This window comes from Hetaerina americana, unplaced genomic scaffold (genome assembly GCF_022747635.1).
Source record: "Hetaerina americana unplaced genomic scaffold, ioHetAmer1.1.p SCAF_563, whole genome shotgun sequence".
Classification (NCBI taxonomy): domain Eukaryota; kingdom Metazoa; phylum Arthropoda; class Insecta; order Odonata; family Calopterygidae; genus Hetaerina; species Hetaerina americana.
This window is the reverse complement of record NW_027287165.1, coordinates 10,965-30,816: the sequence shown is the minus strand read 5'-3', so window position 1 is coordinate 30,816 and position 19,852 is coordinate 10,965. Positions and strand designations below refer to the sequence as shown.

At 38.0% G+C, this 19,852-nt stretch overlaps 1 long non-coding RNA gene across 1 annotated transcript in view; it reads left to right on the top strand.

Annotated features, from left to right (window-relative positions):
* LOC139694832 (uncharacterized) overlaps window positions 1-19,190 on the top strand; it is a 56,450-nt gene extending 37,260 nt beyond the window's left edge. Inside the window, exons 2-4 of the long non-coding RNA XR_011702213.1 lie at window positions 2,521-2,631; window positions 7,276-7,489; window positions 19,060-19,190. This is a non-coding gene — a long non-coding RNA (uncharacterized lncRNA). The remainder of the gene's footprint in view (window positions 1-2,520; window positions 2,632-7,275; window positions 7,490-19,059) is intronic.
* Window positions 19,191-19,852: the final 662 nt, after the last annotated feature.

Below are 19,852 nucleotides of genomic sequence, written 5' to 3'. Positions count from 1 at the left end.
ATATTTAAACCGTGCGTGCCAATTATATTTAAACCGTATCATAGTTGTGCCTTGTGAAATAAATATATCATCCAAAACCCACCCACATGTAAGACGTCGTTTGTAGGTCCTGCCATTTAAACCCTTGAGCAATACGTTTTTTTACGCAGTTGGTCAGTTAATTTTTTAGCTTTACTATATATCTGCATTGGTGCAGTTATATTTTTCACTGATAAACCCCATATATTGCATAAAAAGTTTTTTCATCCCTTGAAATATTCCCTGTCGTCTTTGAACTAGGTTTCTTTACTGCCTTTGACTTTGCTTGAGTGTTCTTTCGAGTGTCTTACGAAATTTTCAAACGTATTCTTTCAGAAATAAAAATCCGATCCGAAACCAAGAATTAAAAAACAAGTTCAAGAATATGGTCAAAGTAAATTGAAACCACCATATAGGCCCTCGTAGTTATCGACTGTCTACCTCATATGCGCTTAACTACAAATGGTTCTACGTCACTGATTACAAGTCTCGACTACTCATTCTTTTACGACAGATGCGGACATAAAGGACGACGGCATACTTAGTGTTTATCGGCGAAGGATCAGCTGTGATGAAAGTAATAAAGGGGATGGCTCGTTTTGCGGTAAACTGAGGTAGCATAAAGATTTATCGCTGTAACGCGTCGGCGTGATGTTCATTTCGAGACTCTTTACGGCATCCCTAGGAACATTGCGTCATTTTTTCATTTCTCTTATGTATGTAATAAAATCATTCATTCGGTCGGATATGCGGTTGAGCGTCCGGCTACTGACCGAAGGGTTACGGGTTTAATATCTTCGGCCATTCGTCCGGACATCTCAATCTTATAGAGATCTCAACTAAAGAAGTAGGAAAGCTAAGATAAATATTAAAGTAGGAGTGATAGAACAAAAGCGCTTTGGTGGAATTTTAGGTGAAAAGGGACATAGCAAGGTAGATTAGGTGAAGAACTACGAGAACTATACGAACTAAGAACTCGTACGTTAGCAAAAGGAGTGTTTGCTAGAAATAGAGACCTGATTAACGTTACGCTAACTAAATATAGGAAGAAAAGATTAGTAAAGATTTTAATATGAGGTGAAGTGTTTCATGCATGTGAAACCTGGCCTTTAAGGCGAAAGGATTACCGTATATTGGAGATTTGAGAGCTGTAGGAGATAATCGAGAAAGTAAATTGAAGGGAGAGGAAGGCCAAAGACGAATCTTTAAACATGGCGGGCGAAGAGAGGAGCTGGCTTCCGGAAGAGGCAGAAAAAGTGGATGGAGAATTGAAAGATAGTGGGATGTTGAAGGTGGTGATGGAAAGGAGAACGTTAGGAAAATGGGATAGAGGAAGGAAGAGAGTGAGCTTTTTAGATAGCATGAAGCCGGGGAAAATGCGCGAAGGGATACTGGAAGAAATAAGGCAGGGCAAACAAGAGGTATTTCCCACGTTACGTAGAAAATAGTTGATAGTAACCGTCCAAAATCTATTTTTTAAATGTATATTCAATGACTTGAAAGAAAATAAGTTATCTAAAAATATAAAATAGTATTATCTGGTTAATGGAACTTAATAGAATAATAAAGGCTATCCAAGGGGAGGAACTGGTTCCCCAACCTTAATATCTCAGTGTTAGTTTAAAGCGGAGCTCCATAGTACTCCCCCGTAATAACCAGCCTTCGCCTGAACAATTAGGCTTCTTGGGGCAACTACTTTTGAACCGAATGGCCTTATGTGTTGGCTAATTTTATTCATAGAAGTGTATTTTTAAGAGCTACGTTTTGATTTAATTTACTTTTGGCATGATTTTCCTTAAACTTTGTTCCAAATTTAATTTTTCGATTTAGTTTAAAACTTGTTAACATAATGGTTTATTTGTATAGAATTAATATTTTGATAATGGTTTATTGCTGAGAAATACATGCTATCGTTTTATAAGAAATCCGTATCAGCATTTACTCAGGAACATTCAAAATTACCGAGGGTATATTTTAAACTGTCTCATATTTGTTTCCTAGGAAATATTTTTGCCATCTAAGACCCGCCCACAGGCATAAGCGGATTTTTAGAGGTATTTACTATTAGATGTTTTCAGTTAGTACATTCTTTGCAGAAGTTTGCGAGTTTTTAAGGTAAATATTTCAGCTTTGGTGCAACAGTAATTTTTCATTAATAAATTCTAAATCCAGGATAAATTGACTATTTTTATTGCTGAGAAATAATGTCCCGTCGTCTTGAACTAGAGTTTGTGGGAGTTTTTAATAAATCGCAATGAAATGTGCTCAGATTACGATACCAATAACTTAGAAATCATGCACAGAATTAATTTAGATTTTAGTTATATAGAACGTTCACTGGATATGAGTTTAACTGTTGATATGTCGGTTATTAAGTGACCGCTGCTTACTCTGGTTTCATTTGTGGACGTAGCAGCTCAGGTTTATCTTTTATGACTGCCTGGAAATGAATCTGCCGCAGTGTTTGACTAATCCTCTTTCCCTCTTCCTCCTCTCTCGAAGGCTTCCCTCTGCGACGACTATTCCATCCCTGTGGACTTTGTGAACAAACGACCCCTCAGCATCGCCGTGGGATTGACCAACTGGACTACGCCAAGTCCCAGTGGGGAGCGGGTGAGTTGAATGGAGAGCGGATCATTTGACTGAGCCAATAAGGGGCGCTCCACTGTGGGATGACATTCATTTTGGGGGATTCATATTTCATATCAGTCGCTCCCGGGCATTCCTTTGAAATGGCTCCGGGAGACGGCCTTATTTCTACATATCATAAGCCGTGGAAGACTAGAATTCTCCATGCCCATAATGCACTACAGCATGTCCCAAGTACACGTTGTGAACATGAGTTAAAGAGATTAAATTTTTACCTTGTGGTCTGCTATATGGAAGGAACGTTATTTTCAAGCGTGCATTTCATTCGGATTGAATGAGATGCCGGCGGCAAAATCTCCCTTCAAGAATGCCCAAAGTTCACTTTTAAGCAAAGAACCCATTCAATTACGTTGTGTTGAATGAAACCATTGACCTGAAAGGATTTTCCTGTCCTTACCTACCCGAAGGATAACTAAATTGCAAGGGATTGGAAGCATTTGCGTCACCCATCAATTTTATTCCAATCGTTAAGATGAAAACGCAATTAAAATTCTGGCGCCCTACCTTAGTTCTCAGAGTTGGTTCATAATAAAATTCCGCCTTGCTCTCAGGGTTCATGGTTTTACTCGGCGCCTTTAATTAAAAATAACTGAGTAAAAACTGTTCCCCATAATTTGAAATGTTCTGGGTGAAAATAACAAAAATAGTGATTTGGATGAATTTGTATTTTTTTGAAGACAATTTTGCTAATAATTTCATGGCGAAAAAAATGGCAAGCCAATACTTTATGCACTGACGATGGGACGTTTCGATAGTCTCAATATAATTCCATTTATGAATGTCGTGACCCTCAAGTTTTATTTCGGCACATTGTATTTAGTTGTGTAGAAATATAGTTTGTAAAATCAACACCTGATAATCACTATAAAATAGGCAAAAATAAAGAAATAGCCAAAAATGTCTTGTTGATAAATTTTCAATCGAGATGGTGAATCTAGTTTGTGCATTGAATTCATTTTAAATTCAATAATACATTCTTAATATTATATAAACATGTCATTTAATTTTTGAATATTTCCTTCGCGGCATATTTGCTTCGATAAACAACCAATCTCTAGTTTATCTCTCATAAGTAATAAATCGACATCTCCGTCAGGATTTCTTTCATCATTGAATCAATACGTAAATAGTGATGAGAGGGAAAGCATAAAATAAAAGTTTATAGCGGATTCTGGTGATCGAGGGAATTGGGTTTAGAAACAAGATTTTTATCTTTTTCAAGTAAACATAGAGGTGAGAGAAACTTAGAACTTTCTGAAATATCACGCGGTTTCATGTAATACACTTTGGTGTGGGATAGCGTTGTCTTTTTTACAGAGCAGGGCGTACGTCTGTGCCTTTTATGAAATGTTAAAAACAACTCCTCTGGCTTTATCCCTGCATATTCAAATTCACTAAGTGCATCTCTGTGGTGCAGAGGGAGAGTTATTTTGGTTAGCGTGCACACGGTCTATGTATAATCCCGTATGCTGATTTAATTCCGACAGTTCTTTGCCATAGAGGGTATTAGAGTTTTGAGTTGTTGCCCCAGGGCGCGCAGTAAATCCTGTGAAACTAGACACCACTTTTACCGTCAGCTCACCTAGCATATCTAATTAATTATTTATCCCAAAGTTATTTAAAAAACACATAATTTACGGTGAATCCATAACCCATTTTTTTTTTGAACTTATTAAATTTATAGCCAAAGTGACAGCTCACAGTCACATGTCGAAATTTTAAAAAAATTGCCAATGAAAACATTTTATCTGAACTTAAAATAAAAATATTTAAAAAATTAATTATTCTAAGTTCAGAAATGAAATAATGATTATCCACTATTTTTGCAATATTTATCCGAGGTTAAACTTTATTAACGCGAAATATTTTCATTCTCTGAAACTAGTTTGGGAATTCTCAGATGGCAAGTTTTTCCCCCAGGGCTTCATATGTATTATTAATTTTAAGGAGTGCATAATATGCTATTCTGTATTCAAGGGTAAATTAAGTTTTGGGAAAAGATTTTCACGATTTCGAATGTTGAAAAGATTTCGTTGCTCTGCGAAACTGTAAAAAAGAAGGCGTTTTTATTAACCTCCGAGAAATATTAGAATATCCATCGTGAATAGCTGTTGTGCGTAATCGAGAACATCTCACCTCCAAAATGGATTAGCAGAGATAGAAGTACTGGAACACAAAGGCGGATAAGTGATAAACCTTTCGCCATTAATAAATTGCGAAGAGCAGAATTGTGGCACTGCTTAAGTAGACTTCATTAAAATTTTCCCCACGCATAAAATGCTTCTAATCTACCAACCACGGTATGCTTGTAAATCCTCGTGCCCTGGTCTCTACAGAAATACCGCTCTCATAAACCATTATATGCATATGTCACACAGTTTTATTTATAATTTTTGGGCTTCCAAAGTTTTCCTTAATTGCAGAAATTAGTATAATATTTCTGTATAAGTACCTACTAATTCAATCTGCCTATATGTTATATTTTTCAAATCTCTATATTCTCTGCCTATATACTTTTTTTGTTTTAAATCTTTTCTTATTTAGTCAAATCATCAGAAGACGACAAATTTCTTTTTATCATTATTTTATGGGATACTTTGCAAAAGGTCAATTCTACATTTTTTCCGCAATGACTGTTTTTGGCTTCTTTTCCGTTTTTATTTAAATATCTAAGTGATAGATAATTGTACAGCAAACAATAAATGTGCATATAACAGTAATACATTTTGTGTGTGTGTATATGTGTGTATACGAGTATATTTTTAACTTATGTGAACGTCTCACGGACCTGGATAATAATGTATATGAAGTTAGCACTAGCGAACAAAAACAAAAATATCTTATGTATATATAATATATATATATATATATTTTATGCATATAAGTATATATATATATATATATATATACATGCATTTATAAATACACGCATACGCATATGCATATATATACACACACAATCGTATATAACAGTGTCTTTATTATTCTGTTCATGTTAAAAATTATTATATATAGAAATAATATATTATATGTATTTGTATATATGAGTAAATGGAGGGAAAAATAGTGAGAGAATGTGGGGTATACATATTTTAAGATCTTTTCAATTTGGCTACACTTTTCATTGTATTTTACCTATAATTCCATGTATTTTGGTTATGCTATGATAATGAATAGTAAGAGAGAAAAACATTGATACTCAAAAATATTTTACGTTAATGTATATTTCTCATTTTCTAGTTAAGGAGAAGCCATTCTCTTTTCTTAGTCTCGACAATACATGACTCGCTAGATAAAGAAGCATCAGAGACCAAATAAAAATTTTTCTATAATGGAAAAAGTTCCAATCAAGGACGACAAGCACATAAATGACCCTGTTGTTTTTTTATGATATTGTTGATGCTTGGTGTTTTTATTACAATCCTAATTCAAAGGAACTGTAGGAAAGTCCGCAACAGTATATAAAGTGTAGTAATTCCACGATGCGCAAAAGTATGCGAGAAATGTCTAATTTGAAATTATCATTTGCAACAAACCGGGATTTGAACACGGATTCCTCGATTTCCGAACTATTTATCCAAAACTTGTTTTCAAGTGCTGTCTCCTAAATTTTTTCTGATAAAATTTTTACGCCAGAAAAGTTGACATATCTGTTACTCCTCGATATGACCTCATTGTAAATGCGCACATTTTTCACAAAATCGGCACAACGATTACGTGGCGGCAAATAACGCTTCTGTTGTGGATTCTTATGCCCATAGAAAAAACTGATTTGGTTCGTGGTCATGACTTCTTGGGCTCATTGTCACGCGAAGTTTGGCCTTCTTTGAACTGTTGCAACCAATAACATATTTTTCTCATCCAAAACACCATCACCAAAATTGGCGAAGCATTTCGATGGGTTTTGAAACACACAAGTGGGAAAAACAGATAAGCCACTCGTTGTTTTTGTGCACTAAACGACTCCATTTTAACTATTGAAAACGCTTCTCACTCTATCGGAAGCTATACGAACCCTTTGCACAGTACGGTGCAGCCATACATGTCTTGTAACCACAAAGTGAGTCCGCATATTTTACGCTCAACCACATCTTGAAATTCACTCTCAGTTTCAGAAAAAAAATTGGGATACCTCATCACACGAAGTAACTTCATACGGAAGAACCCACTTTTATTATGAACTGCTTATATCTTTTGAATGGACAAAATTAACTAGTTACCTTCCATCCGCAAGAAATAATTGCAGTCGTGTGCACAGCCGCGAGGTCCACGGGTTTTCGAATTCATAATTCAAAACCATACTGTTTTGTATCGTTTGTAGCCAGGCTCCCGGTTATAATCTTTTCTCATCACAGTGGCCAGGACCATTTTTAAAACTTCCCTCTCTGTTTAATTCCATACACTCTTTAAATTCAACTGCTTATGATCATGTTAAAGAGGTAGTGCTTAACGTAAGGTAGATTCAGAAAAATTCAACTCAGAATTTAATCCTAATAGCACGACCGGTGTCGTCCGTTCATCATCAGGTACACAACATTCATTTTATGAGGATCATGGTATGAAAGGGGAGGATGTAATAATTTTTGTCTCCGCTCCACCGTTTTGCAGATTGAGGTTCTCGAGACATACTGTGATCCCCGGGATTCCAAGGCTTACCTCCGGCCAGGGGACGAGCCTAGCGGTGCCAAACTCTATACGAGCCCGGACCGGGATTATTCGCAGCCCTACCCTGTGGGACCACCGCTGCCGCTCCTACCGCACGAAGAGGCCGCGGTCGGTGGCCAGGCATCTCAGGGCTGCTCCCAAGTAGACGACCTCGCCGGTGAGTTGCTGCCTACGTTTCATTAGAACTCTTGGTGCCCGTGGACGAACGTTAGACTATTATTCGTGATAGCCGCTCTTCATTCACCATCCGTACCCAGTTAACCGTAACAATGGCAATATTATCAATGATTAGATTGAACAATGATAAATATTTATTCACAGCATGACTTCGATCCTTATTTCTATCAAACTGGAATCTTGATTTTTGTGACTTTTAACCCAAAGCAAAACGTATTTAAGAAAAATAGAGTTGAAATCTTCCCCGAAATTCAGTATATTGTTATTTTGTAAAGGTAAATATATTTTTATATATAACATTCGTAATTATTATCAATGATTTGAATCATCACATTATTTTGCGTCTTCGTCTTGCTAAATCATAAATCATATTTTCTTCTGTTCAATTATGGAACAACTCAATTATATTGTACGTATTATAATCGATTTTACGGAATTATATAAGCTTAAATGGGACTTTTCGCGTATTACCTTCGAGTGATATTATTATTATTATAATTTACATGTGCAGATAGACAGTGTCAGGTGGTACGAAAGTCCAAAGTAATCACAAAAGATAATAAATGAAATCAGTCAGTAAAAAAGGTACACTGAAAGGAAACTTCCAAACACAAATCTCTAACACAAAACGAGAAAATCTACATCTCATTAACATCAATCAATCAGCAAAAAAAAAGATTAAAATAAAAAATTAAACTGTTACATATAATTTTACACCACACGTCTATCAAATTATTACATAAATTGCTTACACCTTGTCTTAAATAAATAAATGAGCTCCAATAGAAGTAAGTAGAGTAAAATAGATCTTGCGTTTAAAACCCCCAAGCATTTTTCTTTCATTTAATATAATAGCTACAATGGCGACTAAAGTGAAATAACAACAAATGTATCCGGAAGCATTTGGCTAGGTGGAAACCAGAAGGTGGGCCATTGTTTGAGAAAATTAACTGTGTGCCTCCATATTTGTATGAAATTCCTTATACCTACACATTGCAATTTTTATGGTCGAAGTAGAGTCGTGAAAAATGTAGCTAAACTATATCTATAATGAAGTCGTCTTAAGTGAAGGAGCCTTCAGTCTTAAAACATGTATTTATATATGTACATATATTTATTTATATTGATATGTATAACTTTAGTATAAAAATAATTAAATTAGTATTAGGCCTCCCTTGTATTAAATAAGAGAGGCCAGCGTTCGCCTCTAATATACCATAATTCGTGGCTTAGCCGACAGCTAGTCGTCGCATATCGAACTTTAAACCTCTCCATCTATTTAATATCTCTCAACCCCACTCCCGTTTGGTTCATTTTTCCAGGCGTGAGCTTTGTAGTCTATCAGTGAGAAGCACATGGCTGTATGTGAAATCCATATTTGAGAAGTCGACTTTGAAAAGATATCTCAAACTTTTGACGCTATTTTTAGAATTTTAATTGGCGCTCGAAAGTGTATTTTTTTAAACTCAATTTCTCCATGAATGGAGATTAGAGACAAAGAAAAGTTGAAGTGTTCTCCATAATTAAGCAGTATGTACTTCGTTATTGTTGCGGTAGCTGTGCACCCTGAAGATCTTGGTTCAACCCGTGTCGGCGCCGACCGCATTTAGGTAGTTCCTATCCTTGGTCGGCCGTCGTGATGCGAGTACATAGATATGCAAGTCGTGTGAAATTGTCCGTCTGTCAAATGGAAGGAATTTTTAACGCATATCGTTCTTAGTACGCTAATGCCAGCCCAGGTATTTACCCCATTTTTATCCTGATACCCTATTTCCTAACCATGTAATAATAGTTCGTTTTCTTAGAAACTCGCCTCAGCTGTCGCACACCTCTACAAATGCTAGAGGGAACCAAATTAATAAGTAAAAGTAGGAACCAAATTAATCGCTGAAAACCTCTCAACCTTTAGAATCTAAAAGCATTCCCTAAGCATGAAAAATCACTTTCTCTGGACTGCGGCATTTCAATGTCCAGTGAATCACGCGCTCAGGACCATAGAAGGAGATAAATGAACGAAGTGGAGTTTAAAACGTGAGTATGGAGAGTGATAAATGAACTTAGTGGAGTATACCAAATGAGACTAAGAACCATTTTCTCGAAACTGCATGTCGAGTTACATGCCCTTGTACGATCTTGCATGGAAAATCACATTTCTTACGTAACATTAGTCCACATTAAGCAAGATACGATTCACAAAATTTTACATTAGACTTCCAGAGTACTTGCAAATATATGTACATGTAGCCCTAATGAATGGGTCCCAATTTTGACGGCCGTGGATATTTTCAGACTGCGGACTAAGCGAGGTGATATTTCATTTGGCGTTTACGGTTCCCTTTTATAGCTGTCACGGGTGGTTTTTACGTTTATTCGCCTTCGCCATGCAGGGAATCCCTAACGCGAGGGAATCGAAACCACGACCCCCCGTTTGACCCCGGCACATCTCATTCAACACGCCCGCCAGCCCTTGCTGACGGGCGGCAGGGATGAAAAATGAAGGAGGTCGGGTCGGGGAGCAAGGCTTGCGTTAAGAATGAGACGCATTCAAGACCGATATCGGAAAGGCGTGAATCCGAGAAATTAGGGGTGGAGAGGGAACGATTCCACTCCGGGGAGGGCGTCGGATGTAAGACCCGCCGGACTCAAGAGAGAACCAATCCGAAGACTGATGGTCCTTGATGACGCCGCCGCCGAAAGAAGAGAAAGAGTGGGATGGGAGAAGAAAGACGAAGAAGTGAGAAAAAAAATGAGAGAAAAAAATTGAAACTCCACCCTTGCGGAAAAGGGACGTGAAGTATTGCGATGGATAGCGAAAAACGAGATGGAATGCAGGGAGGCGAGATCTTTCTCGCTTTGTGTTTGCTATGTCCTCGCGGCGGTGGGGAACATATAGATCTCTCTCCGATAAAAAACGGTATATGTACAGGGAAGAGGGGGGGAGTTATAGGGTGTGCGTAGGGGAGAGAGAGGAGTGTTGGATAAGAGAGGGAGGTGTCTGGTGGGGAGGAGGGGTCGGATGAGGAATGCTCCCACATGCGGCTAAGCATTTACTGCACAGTAGGTGTGAGGTGCTGAAGTAGAGAAGGGGTCGGATAGCGGCTCGCCGCCTTCCATTCTCCCCTCAACAATCACCGCGCAACCCAACGATGGTTGCCATGACGACGCCGCCTCCCTCCCCTATCACCCTCCGTCCAAAACCCCTCTCCTAACTCTCTCTCGCAAGATCATGTGGCGAGAGGGTAGGACGACGGGAAATGGTTCCCAGAATGGCCACTTGGGGCGCCACTCTCTAACGGACCTCCTCTCTTGTCCCTCGCCCCACCATCTTCTTTCTCTTTCTCTATCTGTCTCTCTCTCTCTCTCTCCCTAAGCAGGTGTTCTCTTCTCGAATGGGGAGAGTGAGTGAGAGAGAGAGTTATTACGAAGTGGTCCAAAATCGATCGCCCAGAGAGTCCCGTCAAAGGAAGGGATGCTTAGGAGAGCATGTGCTCGGATGTGCGGAAAACAACCGACTTGAGAGGCGGGGGAGGAAAGGGAGGCAATCCCAGCGCTTCTCTTTATTTCAGCTTTGCCGTTTGTAGCTCGTCGGGGGAGTAATATATTCCCCGAGATGAACGAAATGACGACGTCCTGCGGCACTGAGAGGGATGAAATCGGGCCTGAAACAGTATCTCATGCCCCCCCTCTCCAACGCCACCTTTGTAGTTACGGCCATAGGCCCCTGGCAGTTGTCATGGATCTTTGTAGATGTATAAATAAATATAAATATACTATGCATATTTGTATACAATGTTCAAAGAGACTACCAAAATGACGTTATACGCATATGTATGTGTGTGTATATATATACATATATACACACGCACACGCATATATATATATATATATACATACACATACACGCGAGCGCGCACAAATGAGCCCTCTGGCGAAAAAGGTGGTTGTGCCACCGAAATATTCAAAAAGCAAAATCGTGAGTCTTTTTTGTGTTTTTAACGTTTAATACCATTGTTACGCTGTGACCATACTTATATTCCCCTTCGTGAACATTTTCCTTGGGCGTTATATATTTATATGTTGTTATTACAAGTAGCGTACTGTCTTCGGTTAGGTTTTTGATATGCCCTGGCAGTACACGCTATTATAATCGTATACCCTAAATGAAGCTTAAAGGAAATATTCAATTGACACAGACGAAACCCCCACATTTTTTGTGATCGCCAAACAAGACAACCTGACACCCCACACTGCAATAAACCCTTCATCAATTTCGCCTACTTACTTCCTTCCTTCATTTTATATGTGTACATATACTTTTCGTATCCCTACCTCACTTACCTAACGTCCTACCCGTCCTCCGTCAGTCAAAATGCTCTGCATCCATCTTTCCTACCTTCTTTTGATTTCTCTCACTTTCCCTCCCCCTATGCATAGTGTGGAGTACCTTTTCGCTTGTTTTCTTTGTCTATTTTACCTATTTTATCCTTCCCCAACTCTACATTTCAAAAACATCTTAACTGCGTCTATTATTTTGCTTCAACAATCAAGTTTCTAAGCCATGCAAGACGACGCTCCCAACCATAATATTTATACTATAATATTATTAATATTATATATGGTACTTATTTATATGTGCACAAAGATCCGTGTCGTTAACTGTCAAAGGTTCTATGACCGTAACTAAAGGTGGCGTTGAAGAGGGGAACGTGAGATACTATTTCAGGCTCGGCTTCATGATTTTTCAGGCCCGGGTGTGTGATTTTTATCCCGGTACAGGGAACTGTCTCATGCGATGCGAAAGAAATGAAAATATACGATCTTGTTTGCCGTACGCGGGCAATTTCATCAACGTCACCAGGATCATTAATGATTATTTCTTTACGTCATTAATCCTGGAAATCGTTTGACGTAGATCTATAATTAATATTCGTATCCGCTAACCTCTTAATGTCAACATGTTCCTTTCCTTTGGCGTATATTGACAGGCGTCAAAGCGAGTTAGTAAGTATGAAGAGAACTTAGAGAGTGGAAATTTGGTTTGATTATCATATTTAAAGAAATATTTTTGGCGTTCAAACTTTCCCAGTTTAGGTTTCCCTGATACTCAAGTTTGGTGTTCAGGACAAGCAAAATTTAAGGCTCCACCTGTTTATGTAGTTATTACTTAAATGAATATATACATACACGTCCGGAAATTAAGCTGAAATTTCGCTGAAAAGTGCTTAAAAATTGCCTTCAATTTGAAATGTTATTAAGCTTTGATTATTACATTGAAATTTCTAAGAAATTATTTACAAAAAATTTAAAATTTTAAAGAGGCCCTCAAAGAAAATAACCTCTCGTTAATTTTTCTTGTTGTTGCTGCGATAGGTTCGCAGCCCTCATCATCTTCTGTTAATAAATTATCACTTTTAATTGTTTCATTGATAGTTGTCTAAGTAGGTTTTTGACGAATTCAGAAGAACAAGATTTGCCATTTCAAATAAAATTGCTCCCTCACCCATTATATTGAGTGACTTTTTGGCATAAAATAATGACGGAAAAATTATTTTTGAAAAATTATGAAAATATATATCAAGTAAGATAATATGCTGAGACCGTAGTTTCATTTAATATTGTATTGGTAGCTCAAACTATTAGAGTCAACACTAATTTGACTGCCTTATATTTCCTAAAGAAATCGGTCAAATTTTAGAAATAACCAAAATCAAATATCAGAAGATTTGTCTCTTTATTAATTTCTCTTTTTCCGCTTTTCCTCCCCACTCTTTCCTGAATTTTTATGAAGCCGCTATTCTGTGTACTTTTTATGCATGGTACACGTGTGTTTTCAGGGCCAACATTGGCCCATTACTGACGTGATATGATCCCTATCTTTTGCTCAGTTTGTGCTTTTTGTACGGAATGTGCCGTGATGTGCTCTTCTCTCCTTGAATTAAGTGAATGCTTAATGCAAAATTGCGCTAATGTACCTGTCTCGTATGTTTTTACAAAGTAGCCGAGCAACATTTTTCAGACACACATTATACTAACTTTACAGGCCAAGGCAATGGTACCTCTTAACTCGATTAAGAATATCCTTTTTTTAATTTTAAAAACTTAAATGACACGATTCTGTTTTTTTAAAACTACCCTGCCAATAGCGTTGTTGTACTTTTCTTGCCCACTCATTTGTGGCACCCAGTTACCTCCAGCTCCTTTAATATTTTATGAAATTTGACTACTGTGGGTATTATAAATTATGTGGCATTTTTCTTTAATTTTATTTTCTCTTTCGTAAATATAAGTTACGATTCTTGCATATCTCATTTCAATTTGTAAAACTCTCTAATTAAACGTGGTGAATTTCTCAAAGATGTAAAGTAACATACTATTTAAGTTTCTTCTAAGATATTTTTTTAACTAAGCGCTGACGGCCTACCTATAGATGTTATGGCCAATGATGAAACGGTAAAAAATGAAAAGGATTTTCTAATGAAGCTTTTGACCAGATAAAAGCGGTGTTACACCTCTACTCGTGGACTACACTACAAGATAGGTTTTAATAAAATTTAAAATGACACATTTGGATGTGTTTTCAAGTTAATGTAAGGGCACAGATGCTCAGGAACGTAATTGTATTCTAAATTTCACCAACATGGAGATATATTTTAGATATTCAACGTCGCCAGATACCACTTGTAATTATTTAACCAGCCACTCGTCGAGTTTTTCTCTACGTTGTCTTTAGAAGGCTTAAAAGTGGGAAGTTGATTGTGTTTTTGATACGCATAAAAGCTTTAGGGCGTGCGTGTGTCATTTCTTGAAAAAACTCTTTTTGATGAATCATGACGTGCTTGACACACCTTATTATATGTACACAATGGTCGAAATTTCAAGACCATATGGCCTTCAGAATGAAAGCTTTGATGTTTTAATTAATATAATTATGGCTTTTAGCATGTTTGGAGACGTAAAAGACTCCCATCGAATGTTCGGGTAAAAAATGTATTAGATAGAAGATTCCGTTCCTGAAACATTACATCTTGCAGTTTGTTTGAATGTAAGTCTAAACAAGTTGCCATGGATACTGGAACAAACTTCAGCCCAGCCAGTATAGATGTTATTTAAAATAAATGGCTCTAATTGCCAAAATTGTATGGCTGAATGCTATATCAGAAGTATTTATAGCAAAACACAAAAATGCGAAGAGGGAAAGGGTTGATGTCATTTTTATATTGTTATGCGTGACAGGATTTGCTGGATTATAATAAATATTGTTCATTGAAAAAGTATTTTTATGTATATAATATTTTACGAATGGTTGCTGAAGTTATGAAAAACATGGATGGTTATATAGTTGTATAAATTAACGCCGTACAACTAATAATTCATTAAAATACTTCACATTCGCATATTTTGGTGTTACGATCCTTAATAATTCATTGATATAGTGACTGCTACGAGGCATTAAATAAAAGCAGCACCTAGTCCTGGGCTTAATAGTAAATTTATTTCAATTCTAGCAGAAAAGAAGAATCATTGAAATGGTGCCATTTCTATTCATTAATCGTGAATAGAATTTGATGGAAGAAACTACCACTCTGCTATATCGCTGTCACTTAGATATTCATCTAATGGTAAATCTGTGTACTCCGGAAAAATTCCTTAATTCAAAAGGTTACGTGACTTTGTCACGACAACTTTTATGGATTGTATTTTTTTGATCTCTCGGCCAAAATCAAGCAAAGCGCAATGTTCGCTAATATTTAATCTGCAAATTTTTATTTAGCTTCTTTCCCGGCGATTCCACTTTTTTAAATTTTGCGAATGGAAGGAAAAGCGTCTAGATTAGCAATTCCGAACGTGTAGGCGGCCCGCGGAAGGGTCTCATTAATATCCAACGAGCGGAAGGTCCGTGCGAAAGACGATCTGCGTCTAACCTCTGTGCAAATGGGAATCGATCGATGTATTTTTTTCCCGCTTCCACCCCGAAAATGTTTAAACCCCACCGACAAAGGGAGCGGCGGGTCACTTGGACCCTCCCTGTCCATTTTGCTGAGTTGCGAATTGTTGCCGAGAACAGGGTTCGTATGCTCCGATTCGAGGGCCCCCTAATAGGGGCGATGTGCTGGGTTTCTGGACCCATAGGGTGTGCCGAGCGCCCCTCCTAATGGGGTTCCGGTGCGTCCAAATTCGGTGAGATCCCTCAAAATAGACACGCGCCATTTTCTCCCCCCCTCACCTCGTACTCAAAGCTTAATGCTACTGTATTCAGCCTTTCCCTAATCTCCAGGGCCTATTCAGTCCGCTTGAATGCAGGTAACCGCATAATTTTTTTCAATTTACGACGTGCATTGTTCACCGTGCGGACATTTGTCGAGGAAATCATGACGCAGACTTGCGGAGCTCGAGTACGAACTGATGTCTCCAGTGTATTGCCGCTAAACTATTCGCCAGGACTTGCTTTAGCCTCGCTGTCATTCAGCTTAATTATCAATAGGCAGAAAAATATTTCTGTCTTGGGCATCAGAGCCAACAATGAGAGACCCGAAATTCGCGCAAAAGAATACTCTTAGCTATTCTCAGTGTAGGAAAGTCGCTTAAATTATGTCTTTACTATCCATTTTAAGCTTATAATGTTGCTGAAGTAAAAGTATGCATAATGTAATAGATGCATTGTTTAAATTGATGCATGATTCATCCGGCTAATATGAGTTAAGTCTAATTGATATATCTCAACGTTATGCAATAATAAATAGCCCGTACTGCAGTACTTTAGGTCAGATGGTAGGTAGAAGGCTAAAATATATGCAATGGAATCTTTCCCCCCTTGCATATCTCCGTGCTATCGACGGGAATCTTCCAAAAAAACTATTTGTTTTAAGTTTTCAGGAGAAAGCTTGCACCAAGCATTAAAGATAACACCAAAGGTGAAATATTAAGAAATGATTTAATATAAGGGAACTGGTAGTGAATTTTTTTAAGAACAAAGTAAACGTATATAAAATGACCCTAGCTTTCACCAACAATGTATGTTAATAATTTCTAATGCTTAAATATAATTGATAATTTCTTTTTGTAACTTTCGAAGTGAGGGCTTCATGCCAACCAAAAGCAATGGGCTTGGTTTTTTACTGCCACGCGAGCTCTTTGTCTCAATTTACCCTCTGCAGTTTGAAAAAAAATCTAACTTTCTCTTATCCCTTCTTATACCGCTATAAATTGACGCATTGTGTGCTTTAATACGTTCTCTCCTAAAACAAAATTCTTTTCGGGCCTTCTTTTGCTTTCGGCAGTAATATCTTCCCATTAAATGTATGTGGGAGCAGTCTTCTGGGATAAGAGGCGGTAACAATGCTATAATACTGCTTTCTTGGGCTACCGCAAGCATCCGGCCTTAAAACTTATTCTCTGCTTTTCGCCACTCAGCCACTCTTAATATAAAGGACTCACTTTTTTTTAAGTTTCATCTCTATTTATGTCTAATATGTTTTTGATATTTAAAAATTATAGGTGGAGAATTGACGTATCGATTTATTTATTTTCCATGCGTAATTCATTCCTTCTGAGTTTAAGGGAGATCGTGATGATATGATGGCTAATGTGCTGGCTTCCGACCCCGAGGGTTCGAGCTCAAATCCCGGTGGTGGGAAAATGTTTGCTAGTGGAATCCCGATCCCAACTTCGGGTGCCATTCAGAGAGTACTTCAAGTGAAGTACGCCGTTCGTCGAACGAGATATTAAATCACGTGACTCCTTGGCGTCTTTTTTTGAGAGCGGGCAAATGATGGATTCCGGGTTTCCCTCCACCCTTCCCCATCTCGTGAACGAGGGACACGAAGTGACCATGGTGTGAGGGAAACATACCAATCGTCAAGTGAGCGCTGTGCTGTCAAAAAAATGTTAGCTGTACTAAAAACGGTTTTTATTGGCCGTTTTCTTTACAAAACCAGCCCTTTTAAAGTGTTTCTATACAAAAAAGGCCAAAGTTATCATTAGAAAATTGATAATAAAATAAAATACATAAACAATAAATAGGAATTTTGGGAACAATAATATGTTAATTTTCGGGGATAATTATTGATTACACATTTTTATCAATATAATTGTATTTGCCGTTTTCTTCTCAGCAAATAAATTGGTTTTTACCTAAATATCCTCGGTGTTCTTATGATTCAAAATTTTTGCTCGCCTCATATTGGTTGTTATGAACCTGAAGTCCTGGTGAATGAGGCAAGCAGTTGATATAAGATCCTTTTGAGATGTGGGCGTAACGAAGGATGGAGAAAAAGGTTGGATAGAGAGAAAGACGAACGACAAATCCTTAAATACAGTAAGTGAAGATAGCCTAGGGAAATCCGAAAATGGAGAAAATATTGAAAGGTGGGATTTTGTTAAGGCGGTGATTGAGGGAAGGACGCTGGGTAAGCGGGGTAGAGGAAGGAAGAATAATAATGTAGGACAACTTAGAGGATGTCCACGCGATACAAAGAATTTAGTAAATAGTGACCGTCCAAAACCTTTAATCTGTACATACAATTCCTTGTAAAAGAAGAAGTTATCCGAAAACCGTTACACAGTATTTTCTGGTTAATGGAACTTCGTAGGAAACCAAATTCTATACGAGGGAAGGGATGCTATAAGAACGTCTCCCCAAGCTGTATTTATCACGGCTTAGTCCAAGGTTGAGCTCCTGAGAAACCAACCTTCGACAGGAAAATTATGGTTTCTAGAGTCAAATACCCTTGGTCCGAGTAAACTTGTGCATTGGCAAATTTTATTTATATATTTTCAAGTGTTCATATTGCTCGCGGTGAGCAAAACAATGAGCAATATTTTTTAACTTTAATTTGCTTTTGACATGCATTTTGATAAATGTGCCCTTGGTTTAATTTTCAAATTTATCAACTTGTTATAAAAACGTTGTCTTCGTAGCGAGTAACTAGTATAAGTAGTTTTTAATCGTGGGGAATGCATTTTGTGATGATTTGAAGAATTTCTTGTCAGCATTTTCATGATTTGCTTAACTATTTCCATGATTTTAATGTTTAATCACATTCAAAATTGTACACTGATGATTTTCCATAATATAACTGCAATTTTGAGAATATACTATATATTGTATTCATTTAGATGGTGTTCGTAGGGCATTCATAGAATATGGGTTATATATATATATATATATATATATATATATATATATATATATATATTCTGAAGACGACAGCCGAGCTGTCGAAACGTCAAATAACATATTGTGAGTGTCCTTTCTTTGTATCTCTATATTCTAAAAATCTACATCTGTGTTTTTATATATTTGTGCGTCGCCGAAGATCGTTCCATTTCGAAGATATATATATATATATATATATATATATATATATATATATATATATATATATATTTGTATTTATGTATATTGTGTTGGGTTGACTATTGGGTGTTAACGTCTAACGTCACAAGATCACGAACCATATAAAAATCCTGGCTCTAACTTGAATTTAACCTGAATCTTGAGTTGTAAGTGATTTCCTATACACATGTTACTTCTCTCCTCCACTCACGCAGCGTCTTTGGCGGCGGCTTGGGCGAGGAAATTTGCGGCGCCTGCGAGCACCTCGACGCCATACGAATCCCTCGGGGGTTCTGCGTCCTCTTCGCCGGGCGAGCGGAGCGAGGGGGAGCCGGGAGAGGGGGACGAGAGGGTCGGTGGCGAGGGCAGGGGGTCGTCGGGAGGGGAGGCAGGAAGGAGCCGGGTCGCCCCAAGGGTCCCCAGGGTCCTCCCCCCGGTAGGACTCTCGCCAACGCGAGGCGCGTGCCCGCCGGCGCAAGGTCCACGCCACCCCTCGCCCTACTACTACGCCGATCTCTTCAAGGAGAGGCAGGAGAGGACCGAAGAGCAGGTGAGGTTGCGCCGGAGGGAGACCTCCCAACCTCCCGGCGCCTCCGTAGACAAACACCGGGCTAACGAAATGAAAGAGAAAATCTTGACCGATAAGAGACCGAATTCAAAAACATGTCTGAATATTTTTCTCTCAGTTATACCCACTGCTTCCATTAGTGTACTTTACATGAAGGGCTATTGCATGCAATTTTTTTCTTAACTTCATTTAAGTTTAAAATCATCCATCGTTTAACTTAACTCTATTGCACAGTTTTATGTCTTTTTTGGGCATGCTTTGGTATACATATTTATTTTGTTCCTTTACTTGGTAATGTGATCGGGAAAGAAATACTTAGCTCTTCCACATACATTTTAGTCTGCACGACCTAGGTTTCGACTTACAAAGTCATCATCAGGTGAAGTACAGAGGAAGCATAGCATTGTACATATACCAGACAGAGAAGAGGAGGGTGCTGG